Below are 18,305 nucleotides of genomic sequence, written 5' to 3' on the forward strand. Positions count from 1 at the left end.
TTTAGGTTAGCCAGGTAAGATCTGCGCTAGGTGCTTTGTTTCCCTCGTGCAGGTCTGTCAGCCCTTGTGGAGGCTGAAGCTGTGGCATAATTACAACAGGAAGAAAAACCTCCCCTGTGCAGACTGTTACCAGCATACCCTTGTGTGTGCCAGAGAAGGTTATTTGGGGCAGGGAACTGAGTGAAAGTACATGGATGTAACGTGCCTGAGAGCAGCCCTGCGAGGGCTTTTGGAGGTGTTGCTGTGCTGATGGGGCTTTCAGGTGAGGATGCTTGTGAAGATGTTGAGCTTAGCATATATGTGAGCTCGTTGTTTGCCTGTGTCGTGGTTTTGCAGGGATAAGATGTATAGAATCCCTTTTCTGTTGCATGTTGTTTCAGTGTGTGGCCAGCTGTGGGCTGGTGATCAGGGCCATCAGCAGTTAAACCCAGGGCAGCTGCCCCAGGCTGGCCACAGGTGTGTTCTATAACATTAACCTCAGGACCACTATAAAAGGGAAAGCTGCTGGGGAGGGAGGGCTTTTGGCTCTCTCCTCCCTCTTTGTCTTTCTCCTCTCAGCAGTTGTGATCACAGGAGGGACTTGCCACCACTCTATGAGCTAGGTATGAGTTTGTGTCTTTTGTATTGCTATTGATATTGGTTTTCTTATTTTATTAAACCTGTTTAAATTTCAACCCATGAGACTCCTTTTCCCAATTGCCTTTCTCAGCTGGGGAGGGGTCTTGGCTGATAGAACTGGTTGTTGTTTAGCCCTGGGTGCGGGCTGAAAGGAGACAGCCTGGCATGTCACCTAATTGGGACTGAGGACTAATACCATTGGAGCCTGGGCAGCTGCTGAAAGGTTCTTTGGAGTTTCGGTAGGGTTGTGGGTTTTCTTGGTTGGTCTTTGAACTTAATGCTGTGTGAGTTCCAGTTACCAGTTTTGGTTGTGGAGTGTGGACCTTTTCTGTCCAGTCAGGCTAGGGGAGATGGGGGTGTTTGTCCTTCCCATGCCCCTTGGCTGAAGGCACGGGCAGGAGACACAAACACGTGCCAGCCTCTGGTCAGGGAGGTGCCCATCTCTGCATGCTAAACTGAAGTCCAGGGAAGGAGAAGGTCAGAAGAGCATGAGGCTGTTAGAGCTGAGTAGCTGAGAGTCTTCAGGAGATGCTTTCCCCAGGTTTAAAACAATAATGTAGTAATGAATATCTGCATTATTTCTTAGTGAGAGGAGGGGTTAGAGGGTTAAACGTGGTGTATCCTGAATGTGGACTTGAATATTTCAAGTATTGATACAGAAAATGAAAAAGTTTCTAAGAGAATGTGTGCTGTGAAGGTAAGGGCTGTACTGCAAACAGTAATGGGGGGAACAATTTCATCTTACTGTCTGCAAAGGGGAGAAACCAAGGGGACAAAATGGCTGCAAGCAAAGCACCTTGCAGAACTTACAGGTGTGAGTTGTTGCAGAGGGAGCAGCTGTGGTTTCACCTCTTAGCAGCTGTGTTTGGTCTGCACAAAGCAGTTGGTGAGCTCTTAAACAGGTACAGAGCTGCACTTGGCCTGCAGGCCATAACCAGGGGCTGATCTCTGCAGGGCTGTGAACAGTCAGGGCAGGCATTCTGGAGGAGTATCATCACATTCATCCTCCAGCAGAGTCAGCCCCTTGGCCTTGAACTGGTTTTGGTGTGGTTTGAATTGTGGAGGAGAAAGCCTGCCCTGGGCCCCTGAGGTGAAATGGCCGGCGGATGGGACTTGGGCCTGTGCTTCACCTGCCGTGCGTCGGAATCCAGAGTGACTTCAGGTGTGAGGGTCTGAGCTCCAGCAGTGGTGGTTTCCATGGTGGTTGTGTCTGAGTGACACTGAGGCCTTGTTCTGTTAGTGCACACAGGCAGTGCCCTTGGGGGGCTGCGCTCATAACCCCAAGGGTCGTGCAGGAATTAAGGGCCAGTGTCTGGGCCTGTGCAGAGGTGCAGGTGTCACATGTTGGAATTCATTAAATCCATGTGAGTTCTCAGGGAAACAGGCCCGAAGTCACGCTGTGAAGACAAGCATTTGTTGTTTACTGGGTTATTGAGCAGAAAAGCTTTTTCTGTGGGATTACAGAAAGCAGATCAAAAGAGTCCTTGCTGGGAGGAGGGTCCTTCTGCCATGGGCCTTGTTACTGGGCTGTCCAAAAGCCTCTCTGTTTCCGTGTCCTGTTTTCAACACCACCTTTGAGTGTTAGTGCCACGCCAAGGAGCTAGGGCAGAGGAGAGTGAAGCCGGTCAGTCCCACACGAGCCTGTGGCCGAGCTGAGAAACAGGATCTCTACTTAAAGTCCCTCGTAGCCTGACCACCTTTCTTCTGGAAGGCTAAATAATGTCATGTTCAAAGTCCAAGTCAGCCCATCTCATTGCTCCTTACAGCTACCGAGGCTTATTTCCAAAATGTAATGTAAGGGCAGAACCCTCACTACTTCTTCCATAGCTTCAGGTGGTCTTTTTTCCTGGCCAAGATAAATATTAGCTCTACCAGGGAACACTGACTATAAATATTAGCTCTACCACTGAAACCCAGCACCAGGGTCTGTCCTGTAGGTGACTCCCACAGGTACCGCGTGCGCAGGGCTGGCAGCCTCGCACCCACAGGCATTTTTTCCTAAGGCACTTTCTTTTCCTGACCGTCGCCCCAAAGCCCCGGCCAGGGCTTTACCAGCTGTGTTTATTTTGCATGACAAACTCTTTCTCTGGCTCTGACACAACGCGCTGGTTTGGGACTCGGGGCCCGCAGTGCTTCCGCGGGGCCGTGCCGGAGCCCGCGGCTGGGCTCTGCGCTGCTATGTAATACATATTACATGAGCTCGTTCATATTTAATGGCAAGGGGCCTATATTTTTAATCTTTACAGCTTTATTGTGTGCGAGTGGCTTTAATAATTGGTGGGTCCTCTCCAGAATTACCCTGCAAAATTGCTGTTTTCAGCCTGCAGTTGTGCAGGCTGTGAATTATAAAACTTGGGCAGTAATAAACTTGGCACCCTCTCCTTGCTCTGTGCAGGTGCCAACCTGTAACAACAGCAAAAACATTCATGCTGGCAAAATTTCTTCCCTGAAGCTTTCACCATCTTGCCTGCACACCTAACTCTTGTTTCAAAAACCCCTTGAATTACAAGGACTAGGTTTCTTTTGCACGTTACTTTGACCTGGGATGAAACTTGGTGTCGTTGTCAGTGACGTTTTTAAGTGTTAAATTCAAACAATTGGGTGTTAATAACTGTAGCGAGACCTGAAGAGACAATTTGTAACAAAGAAATTACATGATGATTTAAACTTTTTCTGTCACCTGGAAATACAGAATACAGATGAGATTCTGAACAGAAATAGGTATCTCTAACTCCCCAAGTAATACTTGATGCAAAGAATTTTCAGTCGTATTAATTCTCATGAGCTTTTAGATGCCAACATTTGCTTTTCATCACTGGCTCTTTGTGTGGTGATTGCCAGCCTAAGTGCCCACGCTACTGGGGCTGTTTGCTGACTGGATAAACATCAGGGTTAGAAACAAGAAGAATGTCATCTTAGAAGTAAATCCTGGCATTGGAAGGAGAGGAAAGAAACTGCTGGAAGGAGAAAGCCATGATGGATGCTTGTAGGCTCTGCCTTATCCCAGGCAGCAGTAGTTTAATGAGATACGGGTGTCCCAGCTTGAGTAAGACCTGGGCTCCTCCTGAGGGCAAGAGGAAAAAATAATAATGGATTTGCTGTTATAAAGTTTCTTAATTTTTAATTGCTGTAAAGTAAGTGATTTCCCAGGTGGCTCTGTGACAGCATTTAAGGGTACCTGTCCCCTCACTGTCTCTATTATGCCTGCTTAGGGATGCAGCTACAATAAAGCTTTCGGGGAGTCTTTGTTATCTGACCAAGTGCTTCAGCAAACGTTTAACTTGGGTATCAGTGGGGCTCAGGCACATGCTGGAGTGTTTTGTAGAATTTGAATGTTAATTAATTGCTGGGAAGCCGGGCACGGGTCATGACATGTCCATCATTTATGAACTGTGTTCACGTCGTGCCTGGAGGCTCACCAAGAGCAGGCCCTCTGCAAACACATGGCGGTGGGGGGGCTCGCTCTGCAAGGGCTTCTGTTCTGAGCACACATGGTGTGAGGGATGGAGAGGTGGTGCAAGAGGAGGGACGTTACTGGAATTGTGAGAAGAGATGTGTTGTGCTGCCTGCGATGGCTCAAAACCTGTTATTCTAATGAGTACAACAGGTTACAGTACGGTTATATGTCCCATAGAATGGCAAATCTCTGATCATGAAATGTCTGAGCGTTTCACCGTGCCTTGGTTCAACCCTACACGCTTTCTTTGCAGGGCTGTCACCGTGCCTCGCCGACCAGGTGCCTCCTCGGTGTTGGACGCTGCCCTAGAGCTGTGTGTGCAGTGACCCAGCCCGGCTGTGGAGCGGCCACCCGGGTGTGCAGTCGTCAGGAGAAACGGGAGATGAAGACGGCAAGGTAAGGGATACTCAAGTCTTTCTTACCAGGGAACTTTGCGTCGGGTGGTAGGGTGGTTATTAAAACACACATCAACACTGAATAAAGTTCTGCACACACACACAAATATTGTGATTCCAAATGGCGTTCGGTGAAATCCGTGGGTTTCCACGGCCGGAACGAGCACGCGATCCTGTGTGGAGCAGCATTCGACGGGGGAAATTAAGGTAAGAGAGTGAGATTAAAAAAATAAAAGGGGCTTTTTTCTGCCCTGTTATGTGCTTTTGATGTTCTGTTTGCATTTGGATACTCTAATTGTCATTTACTCTGTGTCTATTGCCAGTTATGCAGAGTACTATTTCATTGTGAATATTTGTCTTACTATGTATAATTTTTGAGTGAAGGTGTCCAATTTGTTCTCTGTTAACATATTTGTGGGCAAAAGGCTGCGTTCAGATGCGTGGTCCAGAGCACAGAGGTTGCTAAAGGCCTCGGGTGGGGTTTAATCAGGAGCACGGTCACGGGGTGCTGGGGTGAGCAGGGGTGCCTGTGCTAACGCAGCGCCCTGCTCTCAGCCCGAGCCACGCACCGTGTCAGACTGAGGGCTGCTTACGCTGAACATGTGGAGGGAGTTCTCACTCATTAGCCATCCTAGCTGCAACAGATAAAATCATCACTGGTTTTTATTGAAATGTAAAATCCCAACGTGGTTGTGCTTGAGGAGAGCGAGTGGGTTCTGTAGCCCTCGTTTCCAGTATTCGAGTGTTCTCTGTACAAACAGTCTGCTCCTTGTTTGCAAAGCAAGTGTGTTAATCCTGATAAAGTGCCCGGCCACTGTAGTTTGCCTCACTCCCCTGGGACAAGTTGCAGTGCCCATTTTAACCAGTACAAAGTGCTCCTGGGACTGGGAGCGTTTGCTTTTGCGTTCCTGTCGCTGCTGACCTGTGGAGAGGGATTGGATATGGGTATGCTTGTGTGTGAGGTGAATCTCACATCAAATAGTAGGACACCACCAAGCATAGTCCTTAGAAAGAGTGTTTCTCCTCTGATAGAATGGAAATTAGTTAATAGTTTCCAGTGAACAGCAATGTAATATAAAGCATTATTTTAGCAGGAGGGAAGGCACTAGCGATGCCACCACCTCTTCAACAGCTCTTTTTCTAATCAACACTGCTTTATCAGGAAATGTAAAGTAGTATTTTTTATTGATCTTTAAGAATAAATTCTTGCAACATCATATCTATAAAAGGTTCGTCACAGACCAAATACCACTCTAACCTTTTAAGCTCTACAGTAAAAACTGTCGTCTTTATTTATATAAGTTTGGGAAAGATACAAATGTAATCATAACCCCCAAGGCAAAATTTTATGGCAGTTTTCAGAACTCCTCTCTATAAAAACTACTCAAACCTACAAACATAAAAGCTTCCAATAAAATTTGCTTTAGATCCTCCTCATAAACCATGCCTTTCTCTCCCTGCCTCTGGAGCCCCAGTGGCCAGAGCTGTGTGCCCAAGCCCGGGCTGGCAGTGACCCTTCCTGGGCGAGCCGGCGGCGTGAGGTCTGTGAGCAGGTGGGTGCTGCACCCCAGAGCTCTAACTGAACACCCCTCCCTAAGCCCTGCAGCCATGCCGTGTGTGGCTGCCAGGGAGGGCACAGGACAGGGTTAAACCACCCCTGCAGAAATCAGCTGTCTGTCCTCAAAGTTCCGTCCTGCTTTTCTTACTCAGCCAACTTTTTTAGTGTGATAATGAAAAAATCTTTGGGTATGAAAAGAATCCTGCTATAAAAATAGCTTCTGGGTGAGGTAGAATGCTCTAGACATGCAAGAATCCAGAACATGTGGTGCTTCTCTCTGTTTGCTTTGCTCTTTGACACGTGGATGATGTGCAGCCACTTGAAGGAGGGGTGGCACTTGCAGTTGTAGTTTGAAATACGAATGCGTGCGTTAGATGTTACTTTAATTGCAGATTCCTCACTGTATCAGCTGCTTAGGTGCATGCGAAGTGTTAGCAGCAGGTAGCACGGTCCTTACGCACATTTCAGTTGAGAAAATAAATAGGTACACGCGTGCAGGGAAGCTGTGCGTGGCTGGAGGGAGGCAGGCTGCTGTGTGCTTGAAGTGAAGTGCAGGAATAAATCTCTGCAGATTGGGGCTTGAGCGGATCCCTGGCAACTAAAGGCTCAGCTTTATCGGCCTAGATTAATTTGCTTTCACCATCCAGGGTGGATTTAACCCTGATAACTCACTCCGGATGGTATCTGATGAAAGACCTGAGCCTTTTCTTCCTGACTGCAATTAGGAGAAAAGCGTACGTAGGAACAGAGCCTGCTGCTCCTAAAACTGAGAGCAGAGGCAATTGACCCATTGTGTGTTTTGTGAAATACAAGAAAATCACAGACTTCTTCCTTCTTGCCTGTAAGCTCATTGTAAGTTAGAACAACTTAGTTTAAAGCTGTGCTTTTGTGGCAGTATTTTTGCTAACGATGGTAGTAGGCCGTTGTTCCCTAAAGCCAGTTGCTCCAGCGGCTGCAGGAGGCTGGAGGTGTCCTGCAGTGCCTTCGGCTGGTGGCCTGGGTCTCGCCTTTGCAGGACTTGGCCTTGCTCCTCCTTGTCAAGCCCCCACCGTGCGCGCCAGCTGCTCCGTAGCTGTGAAAACCCAGTGGCTGATGGTCCCAGCTAATGGTGTGTGTGAAGGTGGTGGAGGAACACCAGTGCTACCTGGGCTGCGGAGTGGGGGGGGTCCAGCAGTTGATGGTCCCAGCTAATGGTGTGTATGAAGGTGGTGGTGGAACACCAGTGCTGCCTGGTCTGCGGAGTGGGGGGGGTCCAGCGGTTGATGGTCCCAGCTAATGGTGTGTGTGAAGGTGGTGGAGGAACACCAGTGCTGCCTGGTCTGCAGAGTGGGGGGGGGTCCAGCGGTTGATGGTCTCAGCTAATGGTCTGTGTGAAGGTGGTGGTGGTGGAACACCAGCGCTACCTGGGCTGCGGAGTGGGGGGGGTCCAGTGGTTGATGGTCCCAGCTCATGGTGTGTGTGAAGGTGATGGAGGAACCACCAGTGCTACCTGGGCTGCGGAGTGGGGGGTCTGCAGCCCACGGCTGTTGAAAAGCTTCCCTGTGCTCGGGTGCTTTCTGAGGGCCTTTTCCTCCTAATGTAACATGTCCTGCTGAAACCCCCTTACAGGAGCTCAGCGCCGTGCCCAGGGTGGTGATTTGCTCCTTCTCTTTGTGCTGTTGGATCCGTCCTGGGCAAGGGCTGGGGGCAACCAGGGAAATGGGGTAGACCAATAGTTCCCAAATAGATGTGTAATAAAAGATAGGATTCATGATGGGTGTTGTCTGTTTATCTTAAAATAGATTTAATTACAGTTCTGCCTTCCCGTTTGTGCCTTCTGTAAGAAATGGGCTCTCAGAGTGTTAACAAGCCAGCTGTTAGTACTTCTTTAATACTTCTCTGTCTTCTGCTTCATTAGAGAGCTGCACACTTATTATCTGCTGGGTTTAATTACTCGTTACCTCTGCTGTAAGGGGATTGTCTAACCAGGGAGCTTCTCCCAAGCGTTCATCATTAGTTAGCACTCATCTGTAGGGCTGCTGTCTTTTCTGTGTCCCGGTTTAAAAGCTATGTTTAACAGCAAACTTTGGGTGTTTTTGTGAAAAACATTCAGTGAGACTGGTTCCTCCCAACCTGTTTAGAGGCGTGAGGTGCCCAGATGCCATGGGAAGAAGGTCGCTGTTGAGGTACCCAGTACAGGAATATCCCAGGAGTCCTAAACGGCCTTCAACAGACACGTCCTAATGAAGCCAAGTTAAAAATCTGTAATAAATTAATGAGAATGTTCCTTTTAGTGGCAATCATCCATACACTCCCTCTTATGGCACCTTTTAATTATTGTTACTAATGATAGAGTTTTTGGGTCACCGCTTTCGGAAAGAAGCAAAGCACAAAACTTGTTTCTTCTCGAAACAAGCATCCTTCAGCCTCTGTGGTACCCAGGCTCCAAAGGTGCCACGGAAGGTGACATGGTGCGTTTAGCAGGTGTAGTTAGGGGCACGTGGGGCTGCTGTTGACTTCTGTATTGTGCTGATAAATGCAGCAGTTTATTCTCTGTGCCTCCACAGCCACTACCTTTCACCAGCTCTAAACGTGCTTCATTTTCTTTCAGTCCTGGCACAGGATCAGAGGGTGGCTCTCAGCCTCCGATCTAAATAAAATAATAATGATTTTAAGGCGGTGCTGTTTGCATTATTCATTGCTCTTGGCAAAACAAATGTTGATCTTATAACACGGCTATTAATATTTTGATAGAGTGATGAAGGCACCTGGCCTCAGAGCAGACAGGCGGCTCGCTGAGGCGATCCGTTAGCTCACAGACCCACAGGAGGGAACCCGGCACTGGCAGGCAGGTTGGCCGCCGTGTCCCCATCCTCGGAGGTGGAGGTGCGATAGGATTGTCGCCACCCTCTGCTTTCTGTTCAGCTGCTGCTCACGGCAGAGCTGCGAATTCACAACCCCATATGCTCCTTGGCAGAAACAGGGACTGAGTGTTTTGATCTTCTCCTGTGAAAATAAGCATCTTTCTCGCAGAGCATGAGGTAGGTCACTCCCTTAAGCATTGATCCGTACAAGACCAGGATAAGGCAGGGAGAAGCTTTGTGCACTCTCTTCCGTGCTTGTTCTGAGTGGTGGTTCCCACAAGACGTTTCTCAAGCTATTGATTGCCCGCGCTGCCCGTATCTCTGGTGCACACGGTGCTGTCAGGGGCCTATTGTGAAGGCTTGGCAGCAGCATCAATATCAGCATTAGAGCTGCTTTTCCAGCGTGTGAGGAGAGGACATGTGTGATTGATACGGAGGCATGTGAAAAATGGTGCAAGGTCAGTGCAGTTTTTTCTCCTGGGCTGTCACAAAAGCCCTGTTTGCTTCCCTGTCTCCTCAACGCAGAGGAATGAATTCATCCGTGCTGCTGCTAAGTCGGTTGGCAAGATGGGTAAGCACCCGCCCCGCTGGCACTGCCTGGCAGATGAGGCTCGCTCCAAACTGCTTCCAGGCAGCGCTGCCACAGGCTCCGAGGCTGCTGCTGGAGCCTGTGCCCTCTGGAGACAACGGGGGGCAAGGTGTCCTCCCACGGACCCACGGCACAGTGTCCGTGTGTTCTCTGTCCACACACACAGGGTACTGCAAAAATTGGGTTGGGTTTTGATCTTCTCTTCCAGTTTCCTTTTCTGCTGCTGCTGCTTCTGGCCGTGGAAGCAAAAAACGGTTCTTCCCCCAAATGTCTCCAGATCGGTACCTGGAATGCTCTTGCTGCTGGGTGAGCTCCTGCAGCTCATAGACATTTGTACCGCCCTAAACCTTTGCTAGAGCCTTAGACAATGGGTTGTGTGGCTGCAGCGGTGCTGCTCTGACGCTCCTGGTGCCGCGGGCTGGCCGAGGGCCCGCAGACAGCCCAGCGTGGTTGTGTTGCAGCAGGGATGGGGTTAGCGACCATATTGCGGCTCCCAGAGTCTCGGCGGCTTCCTCGTTCCCCAGCAGGGAAGGAGGCTGCACCAGACTCGTCTCCTGGCACCGGCTGCCTTCCCTCGGCGCCAGCCCCATGTGTAGGCTGGCACCTTGGAGAGACGGGGGGGAAACACAGTCCTGGCTCCCTCGCCTCCCGTGCTGACCTGCCCCGTCCCCGGCCATCCCCAGGGAACCTCTCTGCGGGGAGGCCGAGCAGCTGTCAGCAGCCCGAGTCCCTGAGGGAGGACGGGGACCCTAAGGCTGTCCCCTTCCTCGCCGTGGGGAAGCTGCTCAGCCACGCCAGGTATGGCAGACGTCGTGGCGAGGGGAGGGCCCTGATGCTGTGTGACTCAGGCGGTTCATACTGGAAGCGGGAGGTCACTTCCACTGAACCGTTACTGAAATCCCACCCCAAAAGCAGCTCCCTTTGGGAAGAGCCAGTTTTTAAGTAGGTTAGATCTCAGCTGCTTTCTTCACAGGCCTGGGCATCCGTATAGTAAGTGGAGAGGGAGCAGAAATGTGTGTAAATGCCATGTTAAGCCTTGGAACTTGACATGTAAGTTAATTTCTGCATTCATTTTGCTTTAAAATAAAGGTTGGCTTCGTGCTGTTCCATGTGTGAAACGAGAATTTGCCTTGAGCTGCTTTTTCAGTAGCTCTTTAAAATGAAAATCCTTGCAGCGGTGAAGCTGGAAGGCAGGGCCTGGGTGTAGTGATGAGATGCTGTACGTGTCCTGAGCAGGACACCGAGCTTGTTGAAAACGACCTTTTCCAAAGTATTTCCATCAGGTTTTTTTATGCTCCTACTCTTTAAACTCTGTTCCCACTGGCAGGTGGCCTGGGGCAGGCGGTAGCCCTGTGATGGGGCAGTGTCACGTTGCCACCTCCAGCACTGAGCTAGCCACTCACGAGAGGTGCTGGGATCGGGCGTTATCAGTCCTATTGACAGGGGGACCTTCCACCTGGAGATGGAAGAACAAAAACCTGGGAAGACAGTTAATTATAGCTTGAGCTTCACGAGAAGAGTTAATGAATTTTAACGTGCCTCAATTAATAACTAATTGGGTTTTGTGCCTCGGCTGTGAATGGAAGTGTAGGGGTGTCCAGGAAAAAAAATGGGTCTAAAGATGAGCTGTTTTAATTGAAATTGTAGGATCCTTCCACGGTGGAAACAGGGCCCTGGTGACACTCACCTGCTGGGACACTCACCACAGGGATGAGACCTGGAGCAGCTCAGTGGCCCAGTGGGCTGGGTCGGGGCTGACCCCTGCCTCCCACCAGGGTGGGGACGGCGGCGGTGGCCGACTTAGAGCTCCCTCGGGCCGACCCTGCGCTGAGGTCTGGCGAGTTCAAGCAGGTGCCAGGAAACCTGTGATGAATCTGGCCCAGTGGGAGTGTTAGTTAGAAACTAATGGGAGGTGATGGCCCGGCAGTATGCTGGAGAATGTGTTAAAGCTGTAACTTCTCACGGAGGGTTTCTGACAAGACACCGCAGGTTATAAATAATGGATGAGTTCCCAAAGTATGTCTGCACTTCCTGGCTCCCTTCCCACATGGGTGAGCTGTGGGCTTTCTCCTTAATTATCTGTAGGAGAACCTCTGCATATTGCTCTTTAAGCATATAATTATCCTTGATCATTTGGGATGAATTATATGTCCTTCCCACGGTATGGATGGGGTCCTCATGTAGGACAGACAGTCAGGTAGATAAAAAAGGACGTGAAGGACACGCGAGGAGGAGCCTCGGCTGCCTTTGCCTGAGGACAGGGGTTGACAGAAGGATTTAAAAACCACAGTGGAGGGGATTCTGCAAGCACTTGGTCATGTGAGCTGCTCCTAAGCACCAGGTTACTCTTGTATTTTTTTATGTGACTGAGCCCCAAATGTATTGTAGCTGCTTTGCGAAGTCAAGTACAAGGAGGTCTAGTACAGAGAGGCTCTGCCCTCCATGGTGGTGAGGGACAGGTCTGATGGGGAGAAAGCAACGTCTGGGAGCAGCTTTGACCTTACTCCTACCCAAGGCCTGTGGGTTGGGGCAGGTGAAGCCCTGACAGTGAGCACCAGAGCTATGTGACTGTCAACTCAGCAATGGACTTGCACCAAAATACTCCATCTCTGAGCTCAGGGTGTCACAGAACTTGGGTACAAAGAATTGACACGTAGCATGAATTTTTTTATACTCTAGGATGGGTTGTGCCTGGTAGTGCTATTGGTCTAATGAGATATTTTATGTCTTTTTCTATTGAAAGAGGATTATCTTTAAGCCCACAGTTAGGAGAATGTCCAGTATTTTGTTATGATTAGCAAGTCATTCAGGCTCTGGTGGGATAAAAAATTTACCAGAGGTAAAGATAGCAAAGGTTAAATTGTGTTTGTAGGAGTTAAAAAGAGCGATAGATCTTAGAGAGTACAAAAATAGAGGAACACTCTGCATCTCAAACAGTAGAAAATTGTCATCTTCTCAATTTGATGCTCTGAGTGTGAAGGAAGAAAAGAAAATATATATTCCCTTCTCCTCCTTCAGTGCCATGGCTAAAGAATATTTATCAGCAACTTCAGCCACAAGGTAGGAAAACACAGAGCAGCCAAAGTGCAGCTTTCCTTTGTTTTGTTTTACTTGTACTTTTTTTTGGTTGTATTTGAACATCCTCAGACAGAAAAGAAACCATTAATTTCTTAAATGCAGTATTGTCACGTGCCAGTCCTCCAACGACAACTGTTTATACAGGGCTTCTCATGATGCCCTTCACAACTGCTGTACAATAAATAATAAAAGATTAAAACCTTAAACCTGGAAAACTTAGGAAAAAAATATTAGAAAATTTTATTTGGGATTATAAAAATCCTCGAATGATTTACTTGAAGGGACAATTTCATTGCTGCCATGTGCGGGAACTAATGATCACCCAGGGCTCCGGATTGGCGAGAAGGTTGCTTGGGAAACACAGTCATCGGGAGGTGATAAAGTCGTCCTTCCTCCATCAGCGCCTCGCTGTCACCGGGGTAGCTTTTACCATTTGTTACAAGAAAATGATGGTCCCTGTACATATTTATATCGGGATGGCAATAACCTGGGCAATAACGTTTACTGAGCGCCCTGTGTTGTTTCAAGTTGCCCAGCTTGCTTCCCTGTGCCAGCGGCCCTCCTCCTGCAGGTGATGGGGTTTGAGACAGTTTCTAATGCCGTGATGTGAAGGGTTTCTGCGGTGGCCGTGGGGAAAGGTGGCTGGATGCAGGTCCGTTCCAGCTGACAACCATGTTTTTTTTCTTAAACCCTGTGAAATTAGCACGTTTGTGTCCAGCCTGTTGTTAGGCAGAGCTGTCAATGGAGCAGCAGTTGGTGGTGCCAAAGCCAGGGACAAATACAGTTCAGTGGTGGGCACTGTACGGTGCAGAAATGACTGCCTGTGCTGTGGGGCGGTGGGGAACACGGCTGTGCTCACTTGATGGAGGTGCCCATAGCTGTAATAAATCGCAGTTTTAGTAGTTCCGTGGCCATCCTGACCTTGGATACCCCTGTTAGCCGGTGCCTCGCGGTGCGGTCCGTGTTGCTGAAGAGCAGCTTACTTGCTCAGGATTCAGTGTTCTCAATGACCTGCCTTCATTGCTGGCGTTTGCCATCTTTTGGCCTCAGTGCTGTAAGCCTGTGTCTGGCTGCGTAGGTGGTTGTTATTCACTGCTGGATTACAGGCTGCGATTCTGGGCATCTCCCTCCTTGCCCTTTCCTCTGTCTCTCTCATAGGCAGGCAGGAGGCTGCTAAAACCTTTCTGGTTCCTCACTGCTGGCTTCTGACCAGCGTGTAGGACAAGTGTATATAAGGTTGGAGCTGTTTCTCTTGGTGAGCTTTTTAGCTAGTAGATGACCTTCAAATGACTTCTCAGATGACCAAAGCTTAAGTGTCTTGGGGTAATATTTATAAATGAAAGCCTAGCTTGTTGATAATTTTTGTTTATATCCAGAGCTGTCCCATTAAAGGAAAACCATTAAGAGACTGTAAGCATCATCACTTCTAAATTGGAAATCGCAGTCTTTGTGGGGAGAAAAGCTCGGCTGCCTTCTCTGATGGCTAAAAGATTGACTTGCAGGAGAACACGGGCTTTGGTTAAGGTACTTGGGGGTTTCTTTGGGATTTTCTTACATTCAAAATTTGAAAAGTTTAAAAGAAAATAAAAAGTCTAACTCTGACTGGGCTAATGTGATGTGGTTGCTTCTGCGGTACCCACACACACCTTTCCATGGGCCCCTTCCCGCGGCACACAAAGCGAAACACAGATATTCCATAAGCTCAGGATTGCCCAGAGAAGGGTGGAGAGCAGGGTGCTTACGAAACCCCTCGTGCTACGCTGTTACCAACGTCTCGTTGAAAAAATCAGTGTCCAGTGGCCGAAAAGAGGTTATGAATTGATGCTACTTGAATAAGCAAGTTCCTTTGTATAGGTGAGCTGATACCAGCCTGAATTCTCGGCAGAGCATCACGGTGGCTCGCAAGCTGTGGGGCACTCCAGCTCCTTACCGTCCCCTCTCCATCTGAAACACCTCCAGGATGGTGAGCGATTTTGGCACCTCCCTCTGTGTCTGCACAGACGGGGCAGGAGCCGTGCCTGCCAAGGCCCTGGACCTTCAGGAACTGGCAGCCTGAACCCCACAGATCACCGGTCATGCGTGCGCGGCGCCCGGGCCTGGGTCTGCCCTCCTCCCAGCTCCATCTCCCGCAGCCCAGGCGTCTTGGCTGGCTCCAGCAGCACGCTGTCAGCATGCTCCGCACGGCCTCCTCCTGGAAGGGGACTTGCAGCCAAAGGAGAGCCGTCAATGTCACGGTCCTGATATATTTGTCATTCAGGGGTGGTAAGAGGACAGTTGGTGACACGAGGGGAGCAGTCTGCTCCAGCGTGCTCTCCAGCAGGCCAAGCGTGAACGCAGCCACGGTGTCCCGGCTCGGTCTCCTACACGCGCCTCCTGAGCCCCAAAGCTGCAAGTGTTTGCGTTCGTTGGGGTGTGAAGTGCTGCTTGAGAAACCTGTGATTCTCTGCAGGACGCTGGCTCGTGCTCCTCACACCTCGGCTGTGACCAGCGGCGCTGCGAGGCGGGCTCGTGTGTCTGCGGTACCCTGGTGCTGCGCGGGCTGGCGGAGGGAGCAGGATCGGTGCGGGGTGCCTTAACCTCGGCACAGACACTGCTCTAGCCCCGCTGCTCCTCACCTGAGACTGCAGTCCTAGCGAAGCCCCTTCCCCCCGCTTTCAGGGCAGGTTCAGCAGAGGCAGGTACCTAATGTTAAGCACCTACTGATGTTGGGGGTCAGAGTAGTGGTGGTCAGGCATGGCTACCTTGGGAGGTGCTGCTGCGTGTCTCGAAAGGATAAAGCTTAGCCCTCTTGTTGAGCAGCAACCCCAATGGGGCCGGATGGCTCAACAAGAAAGCTCTTAGCCACTCCATTCTCTGCTGTAGGGGATCAGTTTAAACTCAGGTCTTACTGGCTTCAAAGCCTAGGGCACAATCTTTATTGTCTTGGGCATATTCCTTCATTCTCACGTTACCAGTAACTGCAAGTAAATGAGCATCATCCTTCCTGGGCACAGAACTGGGTTTGCAGGATGCCGAGTGCTGTGATCTGGCAGTATGATAGAGAAGAGATTGATTTTCTTGCTGGAGGGTTTTTTTTTTCATGGGGTTGTGTGTCTGCCACTATTCCTGACCTTAAAGTAGAGAAGAATCAAATATTGAGGTAACTCACGAATGTCATCTCCTTCCCCCACCTTTAACCTACCTTTTTGTACTGTTATGCACATCTTGTAATGTGTGAGCTTGTTGTTAGTGTGGTGTAAAAGCAACCCTGAGAATGCGGTGTGCCACTTGGGTGTCCAATTAACAGTGAAAAATAAAATCTCTGCAGCAGCTTATCTTGGTGAATCTTCCAAGGGAACAGAAGAGGATCTGCCCCGGGAGCAGAGGCCAGGTAGAGCGGCTGAGCAGAAATGGGACGTGGTGCTGCTGCTGCAGCTCCCCCCAAGGCGCTGGGTTAGAAACCACAGTCAGAGTTCACCTTGCAACAGGAAAAGCTTGGTCACGAGCCAAGAAAAAAGTATTTTTAGCATTGGGGTAATGCCATCCCCTGGTGACCTCGGCTGTAACTATTTTAAATATGTATTTTCTTGATAACACGTGCGTAGGGATAGAAATGAGGCTGGGAACAGGAGAGTGTGTGTTTGGAGAAAAAACACTTTGTTGGCACCATTCAAAACACGCTCTTGTCACCTGAAAGGGAAGGGAAGGAACTCAACCAGCGAGTCAGGAGCACATCCAGCGCTATATTGCCCTCACAAAAGCTGCACCTCGCTGTATCGTGCCAGAGCACAGCGTGCAGCAGGGCTGTGAAATGGGCTTGGAATGAATATTTTCAGTTGGGAAAATGTACAAGGCAGAAGTGGTGGGAGAAACATGGTGTATGGACGAGAAGAACAGGCTCGACGTAGTAAAGGCTGCTTCCAGCACAGGGCTTAATCCTAACACAACAAATTGTATAAAGGCGTTTTTAAATAGTTATTTTTAGGTTGGTGATTATTGGAGGCAAGGTTTGTGTTTCTGTTGTTCTTAATGAACCCTCGGTTCCAGTGCTGACTTAATTTGTGTTAAATGTTCATTTATCATTTGGAAGTTTGATTTTGGTGCGTATTTAAGGCTAGCATTAGTATTTTCTTTAAGCCAGACTGTACATCCGTGCTTTCACACGAGCAAACAGGCAAGGTCTTTTAATGTGGCCAAACTGCAATTACATTCAGAGTCAGACCAATATGCGGTGTATTTTTGCCCAGGTGTTTCTTCTGCTTCACTTAACTCCTCCCAAGCACTTCAGGAGAGGTCTGCTGTCAAATCAAACAATTTCTCATGGGCCACCAGACATCCTTACCCGACAGCTTCTGTTCACAACCCCCATCCAAGTGCTGTGGTCCCCAGAGCCCCTCCGAACCACTTACCTTTCGCTACCTGCAGAACTGCCCGAGAAGTGCCCTGTACTCAACATAGGAAGGTTTTATACTTCAGTCTCTTCTTTAAAGCCTTTTCTTCTTTCCCTTGCGTTGGTAGGTTTGCCTCATAGGTTCTGGCTGGAGTAAGCTACTGCACGTAGCTCTGAACAGCGTTGGCCATTGAGCAGTAGTTGGCATTTACACTTGTAGAGCAGTTTCAGAACTGTGTAATTTCTTTGCCTGACCACTGGGCTAAGCTGAGCTGTATTATTTACTCGGTGAAATATCATGCGATATATAATTTGCGTTGTACTTTCACCAGGTAATCATAGAATCATAGAATGTAGAATAATTTGGGTCAGAAGGGACCTTTAAAGGCTGTCTACTCCAACATCTTCAACTAGGTCAGGTTGCTCAGAAGCCCCATCCAACCTGCCCTGGAATGTTTCCAGGGATGGGGCATCTACCACCTCTCTGGGCAACCTGTGCCAGTGTCTCACCACCCTCATTGTAAGAAATTTCTTCCTTATATCTAGTCTGAATCTGCCCTCTTTTAGTTTAAAGCCATCACCCCTTGTCCTATCACAACAGGCCCTGCCATGATCGTAATGCAATTTTAAAAGCAGTGGGAGAAGGGTGTTTCACTAACTCACCACCTGCTGCATTTGGGTTCTTGGTCCGAGAGCTGAGCGCGTGGCACCCAAACGTTGTGTGCAGTCAGCCTCCAGCCCTTCACCCACGCAGCGCTTGTGTTTGCTTAGCCATTTTCTATCCTGAGTAACTTTTGAGCTTCCCAGCGCCAGAGAAGGAAGCTCTGTGTCCTGTAATAACCTGGGGCCATAAAGACCAAGAGGTCAACAGCTCAATCCAGCCGTGGCTGGTGCTGAGGTCTTGGGCCACCTTTCCCAGCTGCTGTCTGCACAGACCCACCCCACAGGCTGCGTGGGGCGGGGAGGGAGGGCAGTAGCTGAAGTGGGAGTTGCGCCCTGACCTTGCAGCCGGGGTGAGGGGCTGAGGAAGGAGAACTGTGCGGCACAGCCTGGTACGGGGCAGCACTGCTGGCACCGGTACCTCGCTGGGGGTCAGTGCAGCCAGCTCCTCAGCATCCCCCCAGTCCTTGTTCTCGGTCAGGAGCTTGCAGGAGTGCGGGTGTCAGTGGCAGAGATGTGATTCAGACAGAGCAGTGCTGGTGTAAACTTGTTGTACTGCACTGGTAGGGAAACTCTTGTGGACGCTTCCTTTAAACCTGTCTTGTACTGATGTAACTCAGTCTGATCCCTTGGTGATGTGAGCTGTATTTGACATCAACTGGAGTGAAATTGATTTCCATTCACCCACACAGAAATTTCTAGCAATTTAACGAGCTCGGGTTTGAAAGCGATTTTAGG

General features: G+C 49.5%; 1 long non-coding RNA gene across 2 annotated transcripts in view; it reads left to right on the plus strand.

Moving 5' to 3' along the window:
* Nucleotides 1-18,305, plus strand: part of LOC137664578 (uncharacterized) — a 196,697-nt gene that overhangs the window by 133,613 nt on the left and 44,779 nt on the right. For both annotated transcript variants that reach the window (XR_011048354.1, XR_011048355.1), the window contains exon 5: nucleotides 4,329-4,471. This is a non-coding gene — a long non-coding RNA (uncharacterized lncRNA). The remainder of the gene's footprint in view (nucleotides 1-4,328; nucleotides 4,472-18,305) is intronic.

Source organism: Nyctibius grandis, chromosome 6, assembly GCF_013368605.1.
Source record: "Nyctibius grandis isolate bNycGra1 chromosome 6, bNycGra1.pri, whole genome shotgun sequence".
NCBI classification, from domain to species: Eukaryota; Metazoa; Chordata; class Aves; order Nyctibiiformes; family Nyctibiidae; genus Nyctibius; species Nyctibius grandis.